We start from the raw sequence: 17,236 nt of genomic DNA on the forward strand, positions 1-17,236 counted from the left end.
TGTGACCATCCTGTGTGACACAGTTCTGTTATTTTTGTGCACACGTCATCCTCTTTCTGTGTAGTCTTTATCCCCTCCAGTCTTCTGTCTGTTGCTGGGACATGAGCTACAACACAGTCCACAAAAACTTCTGCCTTTTTCTCCAGCTGAAAATCTACAGAGTGTGGACCTCCAAGTGGGGCATCTGCTGTGATGAGGTTCTTCACCGTGTATAATGTTGTATGAGAATGGCAGCAGCCGCAGGCAGAATCTCAGGATCCGTGGGGGAAAATCGTCCAAGCCTCTTGTGCTCAGCAATGGAACCAGGGGTTTGTGGTCTGTCATCAGTGTGCAGTGTGCATAACTGGTGTGCAGCATCACTTGCTGCTTCTTTATTATTTCAGTTTGTCGAACCATTTGGATGGCTTTTGTTAGTGTTAACTCAAAGTCCATTTGAAGTTGTTCTGACAGCTTTTTGTCTTTTACTGGGGACTGCATGTAATGCAGTACGCTATTTTAACCTGGAGAGACTCACACGGAGAGATAAAGACAATTAGAGTGTTTTATTGGCTAGAGGTCTTTGGCGCCCGGGCCCTGGCAGAAGACGAGTTTGCAGAGAACCACTGTGAGCTTGAATGATCGACAGGATGAGAGTTTAGGCTAGTCTTACCCCGGGACCCGGACCTGGTGGTGGAGTAGAGGACAAGAAAGGTGAGTCCGGAGGACCTTGAGAAAGCAAGGGTGGAGATGGGGGAGGTGGTGGGACGAAACTTGGCTGGCGAGCAGGAGGAGCCATGGACGGGGAGCCTTATATCCCGAATCTGGATGCTAATTGGCTGCTGCGGGCGAAGATCTGCAATGAGTGATGCTGGACAGCTGAGGTGAGTCTGCCAAGTTGAAATTACAGTGAGCCTTCACTACTCTACACCAAAAAAAGACTTTTTATTTATATATTATATATTATTCATTTCTTACCTTTTAATGCGGCCCAAACGGAACAACATACCCATAAAAATGTTATATCAAAACGACCAGCTCGGTCTCAGAAAGCTTTTATTGGTGTTTTGAGTTACGATGGCGACATAATTTGCAAAAACCATTCCATTTTGTACTCCTCAAAGTTTTTTTTCAGCTTCAATTCAGTTACGGAACAATGTACCCACACAAATGTTATGTCAAAACGGCCAGCTCTGTCTCAGCATGTGAGCTATTATTTTTACTGGCATTTCGAGTTACGATGACGACGTAATTCGCAAAAAACAACGCCATTTTGTACTCAAAGTTTCTTTCAGCTTCAATTCAGTCTTTTTTATATATATGGAGCTACAATTTGGTGTGGCAGTAACTGAAACAGAGCCCCATAGCATAACTGCAGTCACCTTTGAAATCTTTCCAGGAACTTTCTAGTTCTTTTTGTCATCATCAGTTAATGGGAAAACAGCCAGTACATCATCAGCTTTGTCACCCTTTGCATACACAAGTGAATTCACCTGATATTCCTCTTCTTTTTCATTTATAGCTGTTGTGATATAAAACCTCTCAAATCTTCTGATCCATCTTGGCTATTCTGCAGGGCAGGAAAAGGCAAATGACTCTGGTGCACTTATCTGTACAGTTGCAGCCATTTCTTCTTTATCCCCCCAACTCAGAACATGCTTTACTTCAAGCCCCAGAACATGTACAGACCAAACATTCTGTGCAGAAAGGCATTACTGAAACATTAGTCATATTGCTACAGCAATGACTGCATGAGATTCTTTAGAAATAAAATTATTTTAATTAGAGAGAAAATTCACACCCTTCTACTATTGCCTCTGACTCTCTGTCAGATGAGGCAGCTTTAAAAGTGTCACTCGAACCTGATTTGTGTTTTTGTCCTGCTTTCCAAATTGTCAAAAATAATAGCTTCATCCAAACCATCAATATGTCTGCTAGATCCAGGGGTGTAAATTGGCCAAATGCAGGTAAATGTTTGAAGTGGTGTGTAAATTTGAACAATGCACCAGCCACTACGCAGGTTTGCAATTGGAACAGAAAAAAAAATGCATTCAATTTCTACTCCTGATCTGTATGGTGTTATTTTTGTGCCACCAAGTTGAATGCGCAGTGGTGACACGCACTGAACTCTGACAAACTGCTCGTGCTCGGCTCTGTGTCTGCACTTGAATCTGAAGTTGTATTTAAATGAGCCACACCACCAGCCAATCACAGACTGGCATTTTTTATCCATTCAAAACTTGTGAGAAAAGTAAGTAAGTAAGTAAAAATTTGTTTGTATAGCACATTTCAGCAGCAAGGCATTCAAAGTGCTTTACATAATAGGCTAAAGGACGATTCCACAAAATTTTTCACTACCTTGAGCGTATTTTATCTGTTCTAGTTTAAAAACTAAAGTACTTAGACACTTCAAACCTGGACTAGATTATTTTAGCCACAGTGGCTAGTGGAAAAAAATTTAATTTCCACCCCTGGCTAGATCCCATCCCAACCATACTGTTCAAAAATGTATTTCCCCTAATTAATATTCCCATTTTGAGTCTGCTTAATTTGTCTTTTTTTTGTCCTGTTATGGCATATCAGGCATACCATATAGGGGGGATGGCTGCCCATATATGTCAGAACAGATTTGCTCTGCAATAAGGATAGCTCAAGATGAGAATCTTAATTGCATGATTTACTTTAATGAGTCAAGACTGAATCTGAACCTAACATTAGAGTAGACAGGCCACAATGTTGTAATAGCAACCTGTTTGTATGACCTTCAATTATTAGGACTTTTTTGTGAATCGATGTGTGAATGTGTGTGTGGGTGGGGTGGGGGTTGGGGAAAAGGGTATGTGTAACAGAGATACAGAAATACAGTCATACATTGTCTGGCCAAAAAAAAAAAAGTTGCCACCTGGATTTAACTAAGTAAATAGGTACAAGTCTCCTATTGGATCATTGCTGTATGGGCAATTATGTTTCAGCTGCAAACAAGTTATTTAACCCCAATTAGTGCAATGAGTTGCTTCTCATTTCTTAAACATGTCAGGGTTACTGGATTGCCAGAAGGAGTGAAACCAGAAAATGGATGGACACAAATAAAGATTTTATTATTCCATATTTACCTAACAGAGCACTTCACTCTCAAAGGTTTACTTGTGGTTCCTAGAGTTTCTTAAAGTAGAATGGGAGGCAGAGCTTTCAGTTATCCAGTTTCTGTCCGTGAGGCTGACATCCTGTCTACTTTTAAGATTAGACTTAAGACTTTTCTTTTTTTAAAACGTTTCCTCTTAGAGGAAAGTTCATTCATGTCCAAACGGTCTATTAGCTTACACATCACTGACCGATTTCAACATATATTAAAGACCTGTTATTGTCATATCTGTTATAGTTATACTTTTATTTCTGTATTTCTGTATCTGTAAATGCTTCCTCTTAGAGGAAAGTTTATTCATGCTTAAATGGTCTAAGTCAGAAGTATTACACATTAAAGACATGTTATTGTTTTATCAACCCTACTCTGTTATAGTCATACCAATAACCAATCTGTTATCTCATACCAACCTTACTATTAGCTAAAATTACCTGATTGATGTTTTTATTTCTGTATTTCTATATTTGATTTTGATGTTTTTATCTCTGTATTTCTGTATTTGATTCTGTTTCATGAATGTTGTTTCTGTGTTGTAAAGCACTTTGGATTGCCTTGTTGCTGAAAAGTGCTATATAAATAAATTTCACTTCACTTTTTGATAAATCCTATAGTTACGGTTGGCTTGGGTTTCCTGAGCTATCCCTTAGTTATGCTGCTGTAGGCTTAGACTGCTGGAGGATAAATTGACCACATTTCCTCACTCTGCTATTGTCTTATTTGCTCTACTGTATTTCTATCATTAACATGATTTTCTTTGTCTTTCTTCCAGTAGAAACTCCACCTGGTCCAGTCATTCTGTCTTTGTCTGTGTCTCTTTTCTGTCCTCTCAAACCCCAGCTGGTCAAAGCAGATGCTCGCTCATCCTGAGCCTGGTTCTGCTGGAGGTTTCTTCCTGTTAAAAGAGAATTGTTCCTTTCCACTGTAGCCTATGAGCTGCTCAGGATGGGAGACTGTGATGAAGTGAGGATTCAACGCATTCTGCTGGCTTCCTTAGATAGAAAACTTTTACTAATTGGCTTTTTATAATGTATGTGCATGTTTTCGTACAGTTCCCTGAGACGACTTCTGTTGTGACTTAGCACTATATAACTGAATTGAATTAAATTCCTGGTCAGTGGATTACCAGGGTAATGGACTATAAAATGAGGTCAACAACTTAGGTATTATGTTGAGCTGAAAGTCTGAGTTTTCAGTGTCACCAAGAAGGATTTCTTTGAGCTTGGTTAGATCATCATGGTAACAGAGACTAAACTCATCGCCTGCTGCTCCAGAGCAGGTGATCAGTTCAGATTCAGCTTAAACTGGTAATAAGAAGCTCTATCTGTGCACTGATTCTTTTTTAATGAGATTCAAATTAGAAAAATCAGACAGATGCAACATTTATTTACTGCTGTAAGATTTTAAACAAACATATTGTCAAATAACACAAAACTAAAAATTGTACTGTCATTTCAGAAGTCATTCCGTGCTCCATATGTTGATACTGATCAATTGTTGGTATTTTAATTTTCAAATTTAACCACAAACAATATTCATTCAGGGATATATTTTTTCTTTTATCGTTTAATCTATAAAATGTAATTTATGGATTTTAATTTCAGGTAAAATCATTCCATTTCACCAAATCTCATTTTTTAAATTACATCACATTCTTTCAGCAAACATGAGAAATGTGCAGGATAACCTAAACACACTCACACTTTGCACCTCAAGAAGCTGCAGTTAGACTATCATAAAAATGGTGTGCATTGTACAAGATATTATCTAAACTATAAAATAAACTGATCATACTCCTCTTCACCAGATCCCAGGAATAACCTCAGAGTGTCAAGGTGTGGGGAGACGGAGACGAACCCAGAGTGCAGACTTATACTAAAGGAAACTAATTTATTAAAACAAAACAACTAAAACAAAGAAGCTGATGGGGCAGCAAAAACTGAAACTAAGTATAAACATGGAGCGAGACAATAACATCCAAGAACCAAGAACAATGATGCAGCAGAGTGGTGGAGAAAGTGCTCGGATTTTAAAACACTGGAGGTAACGAGGTGAGTGGGAACAGGTGAGTGATTAGGATTGAGGACAGGTGGAGATGGGCGTGGCAGACAAGCAAAGAGAAGACTGAGGAGGAAAGAATGATGACAAAAGCAGAACACTACAAAAACAAGAACTAAACTGAAATAATAAGTTAAACTGAAACAAGATAGTAAACAAACAATAAAACTCAAAACACAAAACCCCACATAGAGATCTCTTTCCAGTATAGTGGATTTCACATCTCTTGTGTTGGTGCCATGATTCATGTCAGTCCACTTTGTGTAACAGCTCTCCAAGGTGTGAATGTTCTTGTTTCACTTTTATCTGATGCATGTGTTTGTTTTAAAACTGAGTGATTCAATAATAATTTTCTTTAAATTTGAGTGATTCTATATTCATGTCCTCTATTTGATCTAAATAAAGCAATTGTGACTGACTACAATAATTATATTTCTTTCTTTTTTCATTGTTTCCTAATACCAGAAGGTTGGAATTTAGAAAAAGATTTGTGGCATGTCTGTGATTTATTTTTTATACAAAATTAAACAATTAAGAGAACATCCTCCAAGAGCAGTGATTCCATAATTTTTGAAAAGGATTGTATTTATAACTTTCTGTAATTTCAGGCCCAGTCAACAACATATCAATGGGATACACATTAGCTGCTAACCAAACAGCCTAAAAACCAATCTATCTCCTTGTCATGGGACAGAAAGGATGAAATCAGAACCATATGAACAACATTCCAGCTCGTCCTGATTCTGGGTGTGTTACTTGTTGTTGCCGGTGGTTTGGGAAGTCTGGGAGCCTCTAATGATTTAGGTTGTGTTGACACTGTCCTACCACAACCCCTCTGTATGACTCATCCCCCTGCTTTCCAGATTAAACCCTCTGATCGACTGGAAATAGGTTAGTTAATAGCATTCTTAATTTGACACACTATTTGAAAAAAATCTGTCTGTCTTTAAATTCTGCTGATGCTTTGGCCGAGCTGTCTGAGGGCTTGGAATTGCAGGTGACCTCTTTAGGATTCTTGCCTTCCTCAGAGGTATGTGACTCTGTCCACAGCTTAACAGAAGCTGAAAAATCAATTTTAGACATATTCTGGCAATTCTCCAGGTGGGATTACAATATGTGGAGGATTGCTTCTGGATGACTCAGATGGGTATTCCCTCTGGAGTTGCACATTTGTATAGGTGTGTGTGAGACAACTGAGCGGGGTTGTGTGCATGTGCACAGCATATTTTTGGTCATGTCTGTGTCTATAAGTGCACATTCAACCACAGTCCATTCTGTTTTTTTTAACTTTATTGATGTTTTGTTGTTCAGTGGCTGTATTTTGAAATTACATGATTTAATCTAATTGTAATGAAGGTTTTAATTACTTACCCTGATGCACTTATAATTCTGATTTGTTTGGAATATTTTAAATGAAAGAATGGCACTGAGATTTATTTCATTTTTACAGTTTGTGGGTGTTCCTAGGCAGCTTCTTCTAAGTGGTACTGATGAAGGCCTGTCCAGTGAACAAAACAAACAAATGGATGAAATGCAAGTACTACTGTGACTAATCTTTAAAATGATTGTGAAAGATGGATGTTTTTGAGTGTATTATAGCAGTTGTTGTGCAGGTGACTTACCTCTGCCTTTTTCTCTGCAGGGTGTTTAGGATAAAAGATTCCCTGGGGGCCTGAGCACCTTTTAAAGGTTCCGGAAGAGACCATTTATGGATTGTGAAGGGGGAAAGTAAACTGTCTGAAGGTCTCACCACAGCATTTCATTCAGACTGAGGTCTGGACTTTAAATGGACCATCGAAACATCTTCATTATTTTCTTTTTTAGCCATTCTGTTGTAGATTTGCTTCTGTGTTTGGGATCATTGTCCTGTTGCATAATACAATGTCTGCCAAACCTCAGGTCTCAGACAGATGGCCTCACATTTGACAAAGAGGAGTTCATGGTTGGCTGACAGCAAGGTTCCCAGGAATTACAGATACACACATGCACATACACCAAAATATGAACTCTAAAACCATCAATTTCTCATTACACTCCTTTTTTGTAGTTTCCAATGTCTTTGTAGACATCTTTTTGATTAAGTGATATTAATTTGCTTTTTTTTATTGTCGTATTTGCTCCTCATTGTCTTGTGTTGCCTTTTTGTGGTTATTTTCTTTTTCACATAGTGTTCATATGTGTGTGTTCTGTCATGAATGTCGGTGTTTTTGGTTCTTTGTTTGGGGTTTTGTGTTTTAGTTTGTGGTTTTTGTTCTTCATGTCTTGTCACTATTCACCTCCCCAGTAGTTTTCCGGTCACACCTGCCACGCCCACCTCTCCTGCTCCTCGTAATGTTCACAGCTGTAACCAATTAATCTCTCCCTCAGTGTTTAAAACCAGTCTCTGTTTTTCCATTCCTCACTGGGTCATTCTGCTGCTTTCGTTTTTGCCATGCTTTGCCTTGCCTTTTTGTATTTTGTATTTGTTTTTCTTTGCTGCCATGCCAGCCTTTTGTTTTGTTAGTATTTTATTTTAATAAATTAGTTTCCTTTTAAGATGAGTCTGTGTTCTGGGTTTGCCTCCGTCTCCCCCCCTTCTGACATGTTCTGGATCTTTTGAGCTGGTTTTGGGGTATTTTGTTTGTTTGTTTGTTTTGTTTTTTGGTCATTTCCTGCTTTTGCTTTTAGGTTGTGTATGATTGTGGCTATTTTGTTTGTTGTCATGTCCTGTCACTTTTGACAACAGACATTTTTCTGCTGTTGTCAAAATTGACAGGACATCAAAAGTGCTCATTTTGTATATTTTATGCATTTAAAACCTCTTTGTAGACGCATTAGATCATTGTCACTTTTTTTTAGGTCAGTGGTAATGTATATACATTATGTGTGTCTCTGTCAACATTTTTTGCTTTCTTGTATTTATTTTGCATCTTTTTACTATTATTTTAGATAACTTAGTGTTTGTTTCATTGCTATATTTTATTAGTTCTAGCAGTTGTGTTCCTCTTTGTGGAAATTGGGTTTTGGTATAGACAGTTAGCCTTTCAATACAAAGCTAAGCTGACAGCTTTTTTATAATTGTATATAAGATTTTCCAGGGAGTGCACTTGTCTTTAATAAGTGACACATGAGCTGAGAAAAGGTTTGTGATAGAAGTATTCAGCTACATGACTGACAGAATTAATTCACTGAATCTAACTAACATGTTGAAGCAATTAAAGGGATCATTTGGATTTTTTGATAGAGGAATCTAAGGATTTGTTATCATTAGTCACTATTTTATATAAACTCTATATAACTCTATAACTCTATGTAGTAATGACTTTATGAGATTTTTTTAATAAATAAAATTATTTCAATTTGAGAGAAAATTCACACCATCCAACCTACTATTGCCTCTGATTCCCTGTCAAATGAGTGTCACTAGAACCTGATTTGTATTTGGACTGTTTTTGTCCTGTTGAGCTCTCTGAGTTGTCAAAAATATTAGCTTTATCCTACCGTCATCATGTCTGCTAGATCCCATCCCAACCAGACTGTTTAAAAAGGTATTTCCCCTAGTAATTATTACGTCGGCCGTTTTCAGCGGGCCTTTGGTACTTTTTAGAAAGTTCGGTACCGTTAGTTTAGCATTCTCATGTTTTAGCTTCCTGTACACTTAGTTTAGTTCCTGTACATTTAGTTTAGTTTAATTTAGTGAGGGTTTAGAGTTCATCATAACACAGAAACAGCACTGGTGAAAGTTACTAATGATATTCTCATGGCCTCAGACAGTGGACTTGTGTCCATACTTGTCCTGTTAGATCTTAGTGTTGCATTTGATACAATAGATCACATTCTATTACAGGAACAGCTCTAAAATGGTTTAAGTCATAATAATTTCATAAATTCTAGTTTGGTAATGTTAACAATGTATGTTCTTCATACACCAACGTTAGTCCTGGAGTTCCTCAGGGTTCAGTGCTTGTACTTATACTCTTCACATCATATATGCTTCCATTAGGTAAAATTATTAGACAGCCTGGGACACATTTTCATTGTTTTTGGTGATGATATTTGCTTGTATTTATCCATGAAACCTGATGAATCCAATCAATTACTTAGATTACAAACATGTCTTAAAAACATAAAAACTTGGATGACTCTTAATTTTCTTCCTTTGAACTTGAACAAGACAGAAGTTGTGGTTTTTGGACCTGACCATCTAAGGAACAAACTTTGCAGCCTTTCACTTCTTCTTAGTGCCATTAATTTAGCCTCCAGTTCTAATGTATAGAACCTCTGTGCTATATTTGATCAGAATGTCTTTTAACCCCCACATTTACAATTTTCTCAGGACCGTTTCCCTTTATCTACATAATAACACTAAAATTAGAAACATCTTCTCTCAAGATGATGCAGAAAAACTGATCCATGCATTTATCATATCTAGGCTGGACTATTGTAATTCTTTATTATCTGTGTGTCCAATAACTCTTTAAAAAGTCTTCAGCTGATCCAAAATGCTGCTGCCAGAGTTCTGGCGAGAGTTAGGAGGAGAGATCATATTTCTCCAGTTTTAGCTTCTCTCCATTGGCTCCCTGTCAAATTCAGAGTAGAATTTAAAATCTTACTCCTAACATACAAAGCTCTTAACAATCAAGCTCCATCTTAAAATAAAGATCTTATTGTTCTATATTTTTCTAACAGAGCACTTTGTTCTCAAAGGTTTACTTGTGGTTCCTAGAGTTTCCAAAAAAAGAGTGGGAGGCAGAGCTTTCAGCTATCAGGTTCTTCTCTTGTGGAACTAAATTCCAATTTCTGTCTGTGAGATTCACACTCTGAATACTTAGACTTTACTGGACTTTCTTTTTTGATAAATCCTATAGTTAGGGTTGGCTTGGGTTTCCTGAGCTATCCCTTAGTTAGGCTGCTGTAGGCTTAGACTGCTGGAGGATAAATTGACCACATTTCCTCACTCTGCTATTGTCTTACTTGCTCTACTGTAATTATTTCTATCATTAACATGATTTTCTTTGTCTTTCTTCCAGTAGAAACTCCACCTGGACCAGTCATGCTGTGTTTCTCTGTTTCTTGTCCTCTCAAACCCCAGCCGGTTGAAGCAGATGGCTGCTTGTTCTGAGCCTGGGTCTGCTGGAGGTTTCTTCCTGTTAAAAGAGAATTGTTCCTTTCCACTGTAGCCTATGAGATGCTCAGGATGGGAGCAGCCGATTTGCTGGGCTCGGCCGCAGGTTCGCTGGGCTTGGCCTCTGGTTCGCTGGGCTCGGCCGCTGGTTCGCTGGGCTCGGCCTCTGGTTCGCTGGGCTCGGCCTCTGGTTCGCTGGGCTCGGCCGCTGGTTCGCTGGGCTCGGCCGCGGGCTCGCTGGGTTCTGCCGCGGGCTCGCTGGGTTTAGGTGACGGTGACGTGACGAATGGGGCCCACCGCCAGGAACGCCACCGTGAGACGTCTTCCGTGGCCTCGCAGAGCACCGCCCTCATTCCGGGGAGCGTCCCTACCCAAGGGAGAAGGAGCGCTACGTCCACGAGGGCCTGAGCAGCCCGAACACATTCCTCGACCATTGGAGGAGTTGGTTCCAATTCTTGCGCCGCAGTAGCTGAAGAACTGGAGACACTCCTCCTGGAAAGAACCAAAAGCTCCCTCACCGCCTGGTCCCAAAACAACCCTACTGCCTGGTCCATCTTGGTCGGGTCCTACTGTCACAATCCATGGGGAAGAGGAGGACCAGAGTGCAGCAGGTCATTCAAAAACTTTTTATTAATCAAAAACTCAAAGCCTCACTTGACCTAGAAACAGGAACGCATACAAAGGATGAGGACCTGACAACTAAACTGAGACTGTAGTGCTCTTAAATACCAAACCAAGATCATTAACAAAGTACAAACAGGTGTGCAAGAAAACCAAAGACGCGAGAAAACAAAGGAAGAGCAAAAACCCGAAACGGAGCAAAGACAGAATCCTCACAATTGGCTCTTTATGTCTGTGAATGTTTTTGTACAGTGCCCTGAGACGATTTTTGTTGTGACGTGGTGCTATATAAATAAACTGAATTGAACTGTTTTTTGTTAATACTGGTTGTTGTAGTTTTGTTCAGCATTTCAAGGTTTTATTCAACCACATTCTAAGTTTTTATGCCATAAGTATCGCTGGAAATTCTTTCTTTTAATGTAAACGGTGTATTATACCTCGTAAAGAGGGATAAAATCTTGTCAAAGTTAAAAAGGCCCAGATTCCTCTTTTCCAAGAAACTTATTTGAGTCAGCCTGAACATGCAAAATTAAAGAGAAGGGGCTTTAAGCATGATTTCTCCTCCTCCATTAAAAAAGGCCATAAGAGAGATGTGGCAATTTAAATTTCAAATACAGTAAATTGGGTTTAAGATAACAGATAAACATATATATTCCTCTGGGGAGTGACTGGCCATTTTACAAATGTATATTTGATTTATTGGTAAATTCTAAGGATATTGAAATTTGTAGGGGGCAGTGGCGGCTCCAGAGATTTTTTTTCTGCAGGTGCTAAGGGGTGCTAAGCATTTTATTGAGGGTGCTATGAAGGATTATTTCTTACAGTTCTCAACACACACAGGCGCAAGCACAAATATAAATATATATATGGTATATAAATGAAGAACAGAATGAATTATACATTTGTATCTGTGATAGGCCGATATCTCTACCTAAACCTCTATCACAGGAATAAAGAAGCTTCCCACAACATGAACATGTAGCTGTCAAGGCAGAGCATCATCTTAAAAAAGAAAACTGAAAAAAAAAAACAGAACAAAGAACTGAGAGGACAAAAGTCCTGGGAAACACAACAAACAAAAAACAAAGAAATCAAAGTTCAGGTGAGCAACCCATGCATTTTCCATGACAAAGCCAGAGTTTGGGAGGACAGCCCGGGAACCGGCCATGGCGGAGCAAGAGTTCAGGTGGACGGCCCGGAACCGTCCACGCAAGGGCCAGAGTTTAGGCGGGTGGCCCAGGTAGTGCCCTAGAAACTGCAGGCGAGAGAGAGGCATCCTCCGGGACCCTCCATGAAGCAGACGAGAGCAAAGCAGACAAGAGCGAAGCAAAAAAGAGCGAAGCAGACAAGAGCGAAGCATCCTCCGGGACCCTCTAGGGGACAGTTATGAGAGAGGCGTCATCCAGGACCCCCTAGGGGACAGGCGAGACAGAGGCGTCATCCAGGACGCCCTAGGGGACAGGCGAGACAGAGATGTCGTCTGGGACCGACCCCCACTGAGACACTGGCAGGTGGAGCATCGTCGTTGCCGACCCCCACTGAGACACTGGAAGGTTTAATTGTCCATGGGAATTGCACAGGAGTTGACAAGTCCGGCTCCACAGAAGACCAGACCAGTTTGGGTAATGCAGTGGACTTGGCTGGCCTGGGCTTAGAAGACACTGCAGGCTGTACTGGAGGGACTGGAGGCACTGCAGGCGGCACTGGAGGAACTGGAGGGACTGCAGGCGGCACTGGAGGAACTGGAGGGACTGCAGGCGGCGCTAGAGGGACTGGCGGCACTGCAGGCGGTGCTGAGAGCGGCACTGGAGATGCTGAGAGTGTGGAATCTAAAGGCAGTTCTTACACCAAAATAAATGAGTGCCACTCTCTCTCTCCTCAGTGCCAGAACACGGAGGACTCTTTAATTGTCACATCTCATTGTCATCACAAAATCCACAAGAATCCCGAAGTATCTTTGAAACTGGGCGTATTTATACAGATGAACTGCACTGGTGTCTATTACATACTTCTGACGTGATTGGTCAGAAGTTTACATAACTCCTACGACACTGAGTCTGGCTCAAGCTGAATATCGTTGGGATAAGTGAGAAAGTCATTGTAAAAGAAAGATATGCCATTCCAAGATGAAAAAAAATTATGCCAAAGACGCATTTCCATTTTACAGGGCTGATCGAGAACAGGGGAAACTGGCGACACAAATATGGTGTGATTTTGTGCCACCAGGTTGAGGGTGCAGTGCCTTCAGATAGATCTGTGCCCTCAAACCTATCTGAAAGAACAATCATTTTAAGCGTGTATGTATGAATCTCACGCATGCTCGCTCATAGGTGCTCAGACACGCGTTCAACTCTGACAAGCTGCTCACGCTCAGCTTTCTCTGTTCGCGCGCTCGCAACTGTAAGTTGTATGTAAATGAGCCACGTCACCAGACAATCACAGACTGGGCTTTTTCATCCAATAAAAGCATGCTTTGTACATACTATCTTCAGTTTGATGAAAAACAGCCAATCACAAGCAGTAAATCAAATGGCTGCACCAAGAGGCGGAAGTTTCAAAACGTAAAGAGTTAAGAGAAGATAAGGTAAATTTTCTAATTTTATAGCCTAAGAATATTTATTTAAGTATACAAATGTATGTCATTACTTACGGTGATTACTTACTTTCATTTTCATTATAGGCAGCTTTCTTTTAAATACTGTAATAAAATGTATGATTGCCTTCTCTGTCCCAGAGCGTCCGCCATATAAAATTAATGAGTTAACTTAAGTTCTGGAGCAGGGCCATGCCCAAAACCACGCCTCTAATCATTCTAAGCAGTCTACTTATACCTCGCTCACTCATTCTACTCAGTTTGTTACGTTTTCGTCAACGTTACGTTTTCGTCAATGTCAAAACCGCTACAAAAAGATCGTTCGTCTTCTCTACTCACCATGGAAGACGCTTTGCAAATTGATTTCAACCATTCCGATTTGGAGGATATCTTCAACACTCCATCTGCAGCCGAAAATTCCCCTCCTTCCATTGCTAGACAAGCTCCAGGTTCCAAGCGGCTCCGCTCTGTGATTTTTAGTCTTCAAACTCCGTCTCAAGCTGCTTCTCTTCCAGTTCCTCGCGCATGTGAAGTCCATCCGTCATCTCCATTTGCTTCCCGTTCTTGCGGCCGGCAACCGTTTCGAGGCGTCGCTCAACAAGCTCGTTCCCCTGGACCTCACCGTCATTCCCGAGCCTCTCAGCCACATCACAGCACATCTGCCTCTCAGCGTTCCTCTTCAGTCATTCCAACACGCCAACTTCTTAAATCCTGGACCGTCACCCATCTTCAATGCTCTCTGAGAGAAAAAGGCATCCCTTTCAGTCGTTCGGACAATAAATCAAAACTCTTCCAACTGCTTTCATCCTCCATACTGCAACAAACATCTGCTTCACTGTCATCTGAACTACCCGAGCTTCACGCGATTCTTCCAGCTTCCGCTTCCTCCCCCAACATCTCTGGTGATGTCATTCCGTTGTCAACTGCCGGACCTTCTGCCTCGTCGACAACTCCCCCTGGTGGGAGCCAGGTTACATTACCGCCCGTGCCTGCAGCCTCTACGTCAGAACTTTCCCAGCTCTTATCCAACGTCATTCAGGCCCTGTCCTCGCAGGCTTCGCAAAATTTCAATCCACATACTTCCTCCCTACCACTCATTCCCCCATCTCCCTTTTCTTCTGCCACTCACCCTAATTTGGCTACAGCTACTTTTGAAGCGCCCATGAACCCAGCTCAGCCATCTGCGCCAGGGATTTTTCCTGGAATTCCATCTATTTCTTCCTTACTCCCCTCCTTTTCAAACCCCGTCTTTTTTCCCCCACCATTTCTAAATGCTTTTCATCATGTCACCAGCCCTTACAATCTCTCCACAGCAGTTTCTCCTGTTTAGCCTTCTTTGTCAGTTCTACGTCCTTCTCCCATTTCACCATCATTGCGCCAGCAGATTTTAAACTGTAACTATGTAGATCTAGCCTTTCTTCCCCAGCTATCTCTAAGCAGCTTTAGTCAACCTAGGGAAATATATACAAGCCAGGGAGTAATGCAAGTAAGTCATTTTTTAAGTCCTCGCTCTAAAGAGCTCACGTCCATTGAATTTGCCTTAGCATTCTCTCTGTTCAGGGATACAATTTGCTCAGTTTTCTCAGATTGCAGGTCCAAATTAGACGACTATCTCTCTATCGTTCTCGACATGGCTCTCCATTTCGGAGGCACAGACTTTTACCAGTATCACGTTCTTTTTGCTAACCAAGCAGCAGCCCGCCTAAATCAATTCAATCAAGGCACATACTGGAGGCTCCTCGATTATATTGTTGAGTTTTTGCCGCCCGCGCCTCTTTGTCCTGTAATCTTTGCAACGCTCCATTCCATCCAGCTACTGCTTGTACATCAGTAATCAGTCTATGCACTCCTCAATCAGCCTGCACGCTTTCAAGTTCTAATCGGTTGTCCACTGTTGCCCCACCCCCTCCAATCATTCCAAAATCCAGAGATATCCGTCCATCCGTTAATATCCCAACTGCTAAAGGTGTTGACAAACGGGGCCGCACCGTTTTGTACCAAGAAGGCAGGATGATCTGTAATAACTTTAACGATCTCGGCTGCTTCATGTCCAACTGCAGGATGCTTCACGCCTGCTCCTACTGTGGAGGCACTCACGCCAGAAACTCCTGCCCTCACAATCCTACCACCATGGCAGATTGACTAGGACGTCATCTTTCTACTTTTATATCTGCCCTAAAAAATCATCCTGACAGAGAATTTGTTAACTTTCTCGTTGATGGTCTTACTGATGGTTTCCATTCGGGTATAGATATCATTCCAAATTTCAACTACCACTGTCACAATCTTCAGTCCGCTATTTCAGATCCTGACATGGTTGATCTTCTTCTAGCTAAAGAAGTTAAAGAAGGGTTTATGATAGGATCATTTGATAAACCACCCTTCCCCGTTTACCACGTCAGTCCCATCGGTATCGCTACACTGAAGTACTCCGGTAAGAAAAGAGTAATCATAGATCTCTCAGCTCCTCACGGCTCCGACGTTCCCAGTATTAATAGCGTCATTCTGTTTCCTGATTTCTCAATGCAATACGCAACCATTAATCACACCATCAAAATCATCTGTTTGGCACAGCAGGGTGCCTGGCTCTCCAAAGCAGACATTACCAGCGCATTTAAGGTTCTTCCCATTCATCCAGATTTCTGGCGTTTCTTTGGCATGTTTTGGAAAGGGGCATTCTACTTTGCAGTTCGCCTCGCTTTCGGCTGTTGTAGTAGCCCCAAAATATTCAACTCTCTATCTGAAGCTCTATGCTGGATTCTTATTAACAATTGCAAACTCCCCTACGTTATCCACCTTCTTGACGACTTCTTGATTGTGAATCCTTCATCTTCCCCTCCGCGCTTTGGGCTAAGCGCTTTGGTCAAAATCTTTTCAGAGCTTGGTGTCCCTCTTTCTGGAGAGAAAACGATCAGCCCTTCAACCTCTTTAGAGTTCTTGGGTATTACTCTCGACTCCCTATTCTTCCAAGCATCTTTATCGCCCGAAAAAAATTAATTGCATCTCTTTGCTCCTGTCGAACTTGCTACTTTCTGACAGATGCTCTAAGCAACAGTTGCTCACCCTTCTAGGACATCTCAATTACACCATCCAAATAATTCCTCAGGGCAAATCTTTTATCTCTAATCTCTTGTTAAAAGCAGGTAGTGTTTTGTAAGTTCACAGTTCTCTCATCTCCTCATTTTGGAGATTGTTCCTGAATTGTGCCCATGTCTTTTTGTACTCCATCACAATTACCTGTGTTCCAGAGTTTCCAGTCTGATCTGCATCCAGAGCCACCAACGAGCTAAGTACCTCAAGCTACCTACCTGTGCCAGTCTGCCTCACCGTTCTGCTGCAACCTGTGGAGGACTCACTCACATTAAGCCATCCAGAAACCTGCAAACAGGATCCGCCACTGCCAGCAGGTATTCACCCTAACATCCCCCTCCATGCTGGACACGATCCTCCTCTCCGTAAGAAAGATTCACCCAGAAATAATTTCACTAACCTCTGTCTGTTGCGTCCCGACAGATCTTATAATACTCACCCTTGTCCTCTCTTCCAGATCCCGGCTACAGTTATTCATTTGCACTATTCACTGTAAATAAAATCACTTACCTTTACTTTGGTCTCCTGTGTCTGTCAGTCGCCGAGCTGCTTTGACTAAGTTAAGAACCTGACATTGTTTTGTGCGTATGCCAGTTTTTTGAGACCGGACAGACATCTTCAAGTTCCTCCAGATGTGCGCCTATTTCAATAAGAA

At 41.2% G+C, this 17,236-nt stretch overlaps 1 long non-coding RNA gene across 1 annotated transcript; it reads left to right on the forward strand.

Annotated features, from left to right (window-relative positions):
* Positions 1 to 6,821: 6,821 nt before the first annotated feature.
* Positions 6,822 to 11,210, forward strand: LOC119617114. Its single transcript, XR_005233297.1, has 2 exons — positions 6,822 to 6,946; positions 10,186 to 11,210. It is a non-coding gene; the product is annotated as an uncharacterized LOC119617114 (long non-coding RNA).
* The last annotated feature ends 6,026 nt before the right edge of the window (positions 11,211 to 17,236 follow it).

The sequence above is a fragment of the Kryptolebias marmoratus genome, linkage group LG6 (genome assembly GCF_001649575.2).
Source record: "Kryptolebias marmoratus isolate JLee-2015 linkage group LG6, ASM164957v2, whole genome shotgun sequence".
Taxonomy (NCBI): Eukaryota; Metazoa; Chordata; class Actinopteri; order Cyprinodontiformes; family Rivulidae; genus Kryptolebias; species Kryptolebias marmoratus.